The sequence below is a fragment of the Sturnira hondurensis genome, unplaced genomic scaffold (genome assembly GCF_014824575.4).
Source record: "Sturnira hondurensis isolate 20B ecotype Veracruz unplaced genomic scaffold, ASM1482457v3 Scaffold0022017, whole genome shotgun sequence".
Lineage (NCBI taxonomy): Eukaryota > Metazoa > Chordata > Mammalia > Chiroptera > Phyllostomidae > Sturnira > Sturnira hondurensis.
In genome coordinates this window covers 10,277,852-10,286,997 of record NW_028094648.1, presented here as the reverse complement: position 1 = coordinate 10,286,997, position 9,146 = coordinate 10,277,852, and positions in this window count along the sequence as shown.

Here is a 9,146-nt window from a genome sequence, read left to right as displayed (position 1 = left end):
AATACCTTCTTGGACTACATATTTTTTCATTTGCTACCCTGTCTATGAATCTATCACTCTTGAGTTGGCTGCTTTAGAAATCATATTTTAGATAACTTACTGGGTCTATAAGACATTTAAATTAAGGGATAAATATATATATCTGTATTTGTGTAGCTCGCATTTATTCAGAAAAATTGAAGGTGTGATATAATATAAATATACAGCACTATTATCATTACAGAATCTGGGGTTCCATCAGTCAGAGTTTCTTAACTTCTAATAATGAAAAGTTGCAGCAGTTACTATTACTGCTTAAAGTATCCCAAAAGTTACCACATGAAACAACCATGTTAATATGCTTACTGTGTTTGTAGATTAAGAATCTCAAAGGGTTGAGAAGGTTGAGTGTATGATGATAAAACTCCTTTTGTCATCAATTCATTTGTCAATTCATCTGACTTTGTGCAATGGGCACACATTGCAATACACAGATGATGTATTATAGAATTATATACTTGATATATATAATTTTATTAGCCATTGTTACCCCAATAAATTAAATCTTAAAAAGAATTGGAAGAAGGTCAAAATCACATTGTAAAAAGAACATGTGTGTTGGGAAATGTCACATTCATTTCTGGAAAACACAGTCTACTATGCACTGGTTCAGTAGAATTATGATTTGATTCCCATGCTTTCTTTCAAAGAGCCAGTCATATCATTATATCATTGAATCTATCACTTTAAATGTTATTTTAATTTTCATCTTGGTAGTTTAAGGAAAGCAGGTCATGGTTGAACACTGCACCATTTAAAGACCATTAAGAAACATGCATTTTTGCAGAATAGTAGATAAAGCATTTCAGCTTATTAGCTTTTCCTATGATTAATCACAAAAATGAATAAGCTTTACAGTAGGCAGTCAACATGGCTCAGTAAGCTAATCAATGGACTAAGGCTTGAGCATATGCTACACATTCTACTCCCCTCAAGATATTTTAAGCTCACCAAAATAGATCAAAGCAGATGCACATCCAATATTTTTAATGCAACACTAAGATTCATAACGGAAATATAGTTTGGCAAACCTTTTGGAATTCTTGAATTCCAAAATTCACATGTATTCTTGAATGTGTACTTTCCTCTCTGTTCAACTAACCCATCAGGTCATACTGAACACTAGCTGTGTAACAACTGAGGAAACCTTTACTACAATGGCCTCTTCATAATTCTGTATTATTGGCAACAGTTAAGAAGGTGATGGAGATATTGAATTAGGACTTCCATGTAGACTGATCCCAATGCATTCTTCTTCTGGCACATGCTCGGCACCACAGACTATGAAATAGAAGAATTATGAGGTTCACATTCAACTAGACCTATGAGTCTGCCATTAATAATTTATTGCAGGAATGTCACTGTGCTAAGTGTTTTTCTCCCTTTGTTTTCTTTAATGCTTTATATAAGCCTATTAAAGAATAGAGTGTTTTTTTAAATTTATAAATAATCCTCACCCAAGGACATTCTTTCATTGCTTTTAGAGAGATGGGAAAAGGAGAGGAAGGGAGAAAGAGAGAAACATCAATGCAAAGAACAAGCATCAATTAGTTGCCTCCTGTTCTCACCAGAACCAAACCTGCCACCCAGGTATTTGCCCTGACTGGGAAGCAAACAGGAACCCTTCAGTTATGGGATGACACTCGAATCAACTGAGCCACACCAGCCAGGCGTCTACACATTGACTCTTGCACCTCCAGGTCTTGTATCTGAATTCCAGAAATCAGGGAAGGCCCAAAGCTGACAGATTTAAAGACCCATTGCCCATACCAGCCTAGTATATTTCTTAAGAAGGAAAAGAAAAGCTTCCTAGATAGAACACCCACTTTCTTACATCTGAACACTGAGAATTGCATCACATGGTTTCCCATAAGTTATAAAAAAGATCTGGAAGACAAGTATTTATTTTCTCTTCCTGCGTCTAAGAAGAGAAAGGCCAGGGAGAAGAAAGGTTTTAGTACATATAATCACCCATTTCCATGTCTGCTGAGCATACTAGAGTCAGTGCATTTATAGTCATCCAGATTTACAGTTGAGATAAATGTGGCTTTTGAAGGGGACGAAGTAGATTTCTCAGTGCCATATGTAGCTGAGTGAAACACTGGGCATCTGAATTCAGTCGCATTTTCAACTGCTATACAATGCTGCCTCCTGTTACAGCCCTAGTTCAAAAAGTCATTATTTCAAGAAATCTCCCTTGCATAAGCATTGTCCTTCACATAAATATCAGAGGCATATGTAAATAATTTGGGGGCATCTACAAGATGCTACATGTTTTTATAGAAGTTGTCTTTGTTAAATTCTTTGAAGTATGTGTTAGCCCCAAGCTTTAGATCAAAAAAGAACACTGAGCCTTATAAATTGAAGTGATTTATCTATGGCCACAAATGAGAGCTAAGATTTTATTCCAATTCTGCATAATTTAAAAACTGTTTCTTGTTTTTACCGTACAAGACTTGTAATTTTCCTATATATAATAAGTATTTCTCATCCCATCCTTTTACATCCAGTCTGCAAAGAAGATGGCAGAAGTAATTACCATTGATCCTTGATCAAAGTGAGGGCTAGAGGTGCCAACCACTACACAGTCAAAATCTGAATCTAACTTGGACTTCCCCCAAACACAACCTTTCTTGGTATCCATGAGGGATTTGTTCCAGGACCCTCGTGTGTACCCAAATCTGCAGATGCTCAAGTCCCTTATATAAAACAGCATAGAAAAATATGTACAGTTTGCCCACTAAATCTGCAAATTCCAACCTCAGGTTGAGAGTACTGCATTCTAGGTCTGTGGCTGGTTGAATCTGCAGATGCAAAATTTGGGAATACAAAGGGCCATCTGTATATTTACTGAAAAAAAATTGCACACTGAAAACTGCAGTTCAAACTCATGTTATCTGAGGATAAACTGTAGATGATATAGATATAGGTAGATAGATATTTAATTGTGGTAAAAAAACACATAAGATATATTTTACCATCTTTCCCATTTTACATGTATAGTTACATTGTGTTAAATATATTTATTTATAGTACTATAGATGTCTAAACACTTTTCATCTTGCAACATTCAAAAGTGTATAGTCATTAAGCAACTCCTATTTTCCTCTTTTTCTCAGTACTAGTAATTTTCTTGGTACTAATGTTTTCCTTTTTGTTTCTATAAATGAGACTACACTCAGTACCTCATATAAGTGGAATCTACAGTACTTGTCTTTTTAAGACTGACTTATTTTACTTAACATATTGCAACCCAGGTTCATCTATGTTGTAGCATGTAACAGAATACCTTCTTTTTATAGCTGAATAAAAGTCGATTGTACATATGAGGTCTGGAACACTAGCATTGTCTAGAAAAAAGTTCAACCATAAAGCGAACAGTTGTTGTGACATAGATACAACCTGGCAGCCAAGGAGAGTGGACTGGAATGCGTATGTGCGAACAATGACCACTTCACTGTACTAGTCAGTGGGGAGCATGTGTATTGTGTGGCAGTCACATTAAAAAAATGAGTGAGCAGGTAGAACAACAGATCTGCATCAAAATTTGTATTAAGCTTGAACATTCCTCCCTGGAGACTATTTGGATGATTCAGAAGGCCACAGCTATTGACAACTGGTGATTGGCAGCTTCATCACAACAACATGCCCACTCATGCATCAAATCAGGTGCAGAGATCTTTGGTGAAAGATCAAATCATGCAGGACACTCACCCTACTAAAGCTCAAATTTGGCACCCTGTGGCTTCTAGCTTTTCATAAAACTAAAACCACCTTTGACAAGGAAGAGATTTTAGACTATTAATGAGATTCAGGGAACTATGATGGGAATGCTAATGGCAATTGGGAGAGCTGTGTGAGGTCCCAAGGGGCCTACTTAGCAGAGGACTGAGGCACCACTGTCCTCTGTGCAAAGTCTCTAGTGTCTTCTTCAATAAATGTCTAGTTTTCATGTTATGTGGCTGGATACTTTCTGGACAGACCTCATTGTATACACAGTGTTTTCTTTATCTGTTCATTCATCAATGACCATTGGGGTGATTCCATCACTTAGCTATAAGAAATGTGGATGTGCAAATATGCCTTTGAGATCCTGCTTTCTAACTTTTAGATATATATAGGATTGCTGGATCATTGCGGAAGTGATTTTAACTAATGAAATAATTTAAGACATGTAGATTCCATTTGGAGATTGACCTTTTCTTTTATCCCCATTTCATTCCTATAGACTCAAGCTAGGACAATTAAGCTGCGGCCTTTGACTTTCCAATTATGGAGACTAATATAATCTTGTCTCTTCCATTTGTCAGACCCGTGATATAATCTCCTATTTGAATCCCATTATGGACATGCACATTCTGGGGGCACTACCCTCCAACTTTAGTGACTACAGAATTACATTCACAGTGGTACGTTAGGGCTCACGCTGTGTATGTGGATCCTGGACTCATAGAGAAGCAGTTGTGTAGAGTGGTCTAGAGAACAGGCTTCCAAGCTGGCATGCCTGGGATCCTCCCCCTGTACCAGTCACTTTTTGTGTGTCAAAAAGTTGGGCAAGAATCTCAACTGTTCTGTGGCTCAGCTTCTCTTTGGTTAAATTGGGGATAAAAATACTAGCTAATACTTTGGAATGCTGGGAGAATTAAGCCCGTTATTGTGACTAGAGCTCTAAGTACATAGCACTGCCATAATTATTTTTCTTAAATTTTTTGTAGTGTTCCTTGCCCACTCATTTTTTTTCATTTTCAGAAGCCAATCCTTCTCACAAGTCCTCACAGAAAAAAACATAGTTCTTCTTTCCACATAGTTCAGCATGTCACCTGAAACTTCCTTCGTATTAAAGCTATTTGTTGAAGGTGATTAAATTAGTACTGAGACAACTTGTGGAACATTGGTGCCGTAAATGTTCAATTGCAGACCAGTCAATACTATTATACCTTTCAAAGTTTCACCCTCAAGCCTGATTTAATTTTTGTAAATAATTTTGAGCACATAGTAAAAACTCAGTATACACTATTTTCCTCTAGTTTAGAATGATTATTGAAGTCAGAAACTACCTCATATCCATTGCTGTAATCCCAGCACGAAAGAACTAGGAAGACCCATGTTGCTTTGTCTAGATTCTCTTCCTCCACTAAATTGTCAAGAAAAAAATCTTGTTTTCTTTTTCTTTGTACTCTATTGTACAAAGAGATACTCTATTGTACATAGAGTACAAAGAAAAAAGAAAAAAAGAGTTATACTAACAGGTACTATGTCAATAATCATCAATTTTTAAAATCTAATAAATTATACTTTGGCTCTTAAAATAAACATATACCTAGAAATTTACTACATGAGTGTGTTAAAATTTTATGTGCCAGTACCAGAAAAAAAAATGGAGGAAGAGAAAGAGAAACTTCTTTGATGCAGAGATAAAACCTGCTGAGGCTCCCTGGCCCAGCCATAGCTATTAACCCTGCAATGAGAGGTATGGAGCTCAGAGTTGCCAGGGGCTGCCGCTAGCTCTTGCTTTCTAGGTAAGCAGAAAGAAAATATGGGGTCACAAAGTGCATTAAATTTAATCAACCTGAATTTCCTGGTATTATCCTCAAACATTTTTCTGGGTATTTTGTTTCCCTGTAGATCTTGCCACCCTTCTTCTTTCTGCCCTGTGTCCCAGAAAACTGACCTGTATGGATTATATCAAAGACCCCCTTGCTCTCTGGCTTCCAGGTAGAGTTTGACAGTGGGTGGCGTTAGCAGAAGATCAGAGAAAAGAAGGCAAAGCAGTACCACTGATGTATTTACTCCACAGGTTGCTTCCAACTGTGTTGTAACAAGCTATACGTGTCCTTCAACTGAAGGTCACACTGCCTGCCAAATCTCCTTTGACCCACAGCTGTTTTTTAAAAAATTTTATTGTTGACACACTATTACAGATGTCCCCCATTTCCCTCTCTTTGCTTCTCCCAGCCCCTGCCATCCCCCTTCCCAGCTCTCAGGCCTTTCTCACTTTGTTGTCTGTGCCCATGAGCTATATACATATTCCTTGGCTAATCTCTGCCAGTCTCCCCCTGCCCCACCCCCACCCTGTCCCCTCTGAAATCTGTCAGTCTTCCACGTATCCATGGCTCTGGTTCTATTTTTTATAACTACCTCTAACCACTATCTTCTGATTTGCCCCTCTACTATTAGTTCCTACTTCTGGAATTTGCTTCAGTATTCTAAAAAATAACTTGGAAGATTTTCTAACTCTTTCCCACACTTTTGTAAAATGTCCTTCAATTAAACCCTTCTCAAACTACACAATTTGAATGTTTAATTCTTCTCCTCCTGAGACCATGACTGAGAATCATCAAAAACACTTTATGGTGAGAATAGATTTTCTCACCTTCATTACTCATCCAGGAGGAGACAAAGTCAGGAAAGATGGGAGGGATTAGTTGTGCTATAAAAATGCTTCAAACATTTTATACTATACCTTAAAACCAAAGTTGATATTATAAACACAGAATTTATAAGCAAAAAACCTTGAACTTGAGATGTGATATGTTGTGTAAATCATGCTCTCTGGCCCACTGCTTTTTTGTTTGTTAAGTGGAGTTGCTTACTGTTTGTCTCTCTTATGCCTTAGACTGTGCTATCTGTCAACTGCAATTATTAACACAAAGTTCTTGTATAGTTAAACAACATGCTAATATTAATTATTAAAAGTAATGCTAAGTAAGGTTTTCATTGTTTCAAAAATGTTCATTATTAAAGTAATCTAAAAGTCAGAAAGAAGAATTGAATTCTCAGCACAGTAATTTGAAGGCTAAAAGCTTTAAAAAACCAAAAATTAAAAACCTAAAACTTAGCATGAGTATAAGAAAATTCATTGTATTAGTGTACTCGAAGTCAGTATTCAGAGATCAGATTTATGGTGAATGTGGAGTGTATTATTTCAAAAGCTACTTGTTTCATAGTGCTATCTTAAAGAAGCTTTCCTATTTTAGAGTGTGAAACCTTTGATAAACTATTTTTTGTGACTATTTGAAATGTAAATTTTAATAATTAAAGTGCATCTCTTGAGATGCAGAGGAAAAACACATGAGTAATCTGCAAGGTGAATTAAATATTTATTTTAACGAAATTATTCAGAAAGACCTGCTTGGATTTTAGTACTGTGAAAAGTGTTGAAAGCAAGATTTTATATTGAAACAAAAAAGTTTAATGAGGTAGCATACTTTAGGCTCTCCTAAGTGGGAAAATATTAAAATATTATAATATTTGCTCTTACTACTTTTTACTTTATGTTTGTATTTTAGCAGTAATAGCAATCTTCTCTCTGGTTAATTTTATTTATTTATTTTAAATGTTATTGTTGTTCAGTTACAGTTGTCTCATCTTTTCCCCCACTGCTCTCCCCTACCCCACCCTCCACCTCCACAGTCAATCCCCTCCCATTGCCCATGCCCATGCGTCCTCTATTCATGTTCCTTTGCTTGCTCCTTCCCCTTCTTTCCCCCATTATCCCCCTCCACCCTCACCTCTGGTCACTGTCAATTCTCTATTCCCAATAGTTTAGTTTAAATAACAAAAATTATGAAGCAGAATGTATGTTCATTCTCAAAACAGATTTTCCATAACTGTTTTGCAGATCCTCAAAGGTGAAATAGTGTTGATCAGTATCTCTCTGAGAGGAGTGGAGACTACAAAATACAGTGGAGTGCAATTACTCACATTATTTCACATAAAATTCTTGTTACCCAAGATATTTTTCTTTTAAAATTAAAATTTTAAAAATTAAGAAAACGTACTTTAAAAATGTGATGTCCTCTTAAATACCACAGTAAAGTTATCTCAGTACAGGTGTTTGTGAACTTTTTCTGCAAAGTGCCAGAAAATAAATATTTGGGCATGATTTCTGTTCCACCTGCTCAGTTCTACTGCTAGGGTGGCGAAGCAGCCACAGACATATGCAAGTGAGTGGGTGTGACTGTTCTCTGATAGCCATCACTGGGGCCATCGTTCGTCACCTCTCTTTCTAAAAAGTAAATACTTTTCCTGTCTGGCTTACTTTGCTTAGCATTCTCAAGATCCATCCATGTCATTGCAAATGGCAGTATTTTATCTTTTCTTTTCTATTTTTTTTCGTGGATGACAATGTCTTAATTCTATAGTCACAGTACATTGATACTGCTTGAGAACATAATTCTATTATTTTCTCCTTGATCTGTGTCCAAGCCTTGCCCTATTATGTTACAGCTTCCAAGTGTTAATGCTGAAAAATTTGATGTTGTCCTCTATTCTCCTCCTTTCCACAAAACCTCTTATTTTCTTCTCATGAAGTTCATAGACTCTTCTATGGTCTTCAGTGTTGACTTTTAATAATGGTGTGCCCAGGTGGGAGAATATTTTCATCCACTGCACTGAGCTCTCAAGGATCCTTGTAAATAAAAAGTCATCATTCAGTTCTTGAAAATACTGTTTGATCATTTATTTGATGATTTTTCTCCCCTCTATTTTCCCTGTTTTTCTCTTTCTGAAATTCCTATTATTTATATTGTTAAATAGCATTCCATTGTATATACGTACCACATCTTCTTTATGAAACTGTCTAATAAAACAACTTTGATTGATTGTTTCCCTATCTTAGACATCATGAACGATGCTGCAATGATCATAGGGGTGCAATGATTTTTGTGAATAAATGTTTTCCAAATTTTCAGATGGATACCCACAGGAAGGTTTCTGGGTCTTTGGTAACCCCTTTCTTAACTTTTTGTGGAGCCTTCATAGTGTTTCTATAGTGGCTGTACCCATTTATATTCCCACCAGCAGTGAATGTGGGTTCCTTTTCCTCCACATATCCAACACTTGTTATTGCCTGACTGGTTGATAATAGCCACTCTAGCAGCTGTGAGGTGGTGTGATGTCATCCATATGTGGGATATAAAACTGAAAGCAACAAATAAATAAGTAAGAAAAGCAAACAAAACTCATAGACATAGACAAGAGTATGGTGGTTACCACAGGGGAGGCAGGTAAGATGTTGGCAAAGAGTAAAGAAGGTCAAGTTCATGGTGATGGAAAATTTGACTTTAGGTGGTGGGCATAAAGTACCATGACAAATGATGTATCAT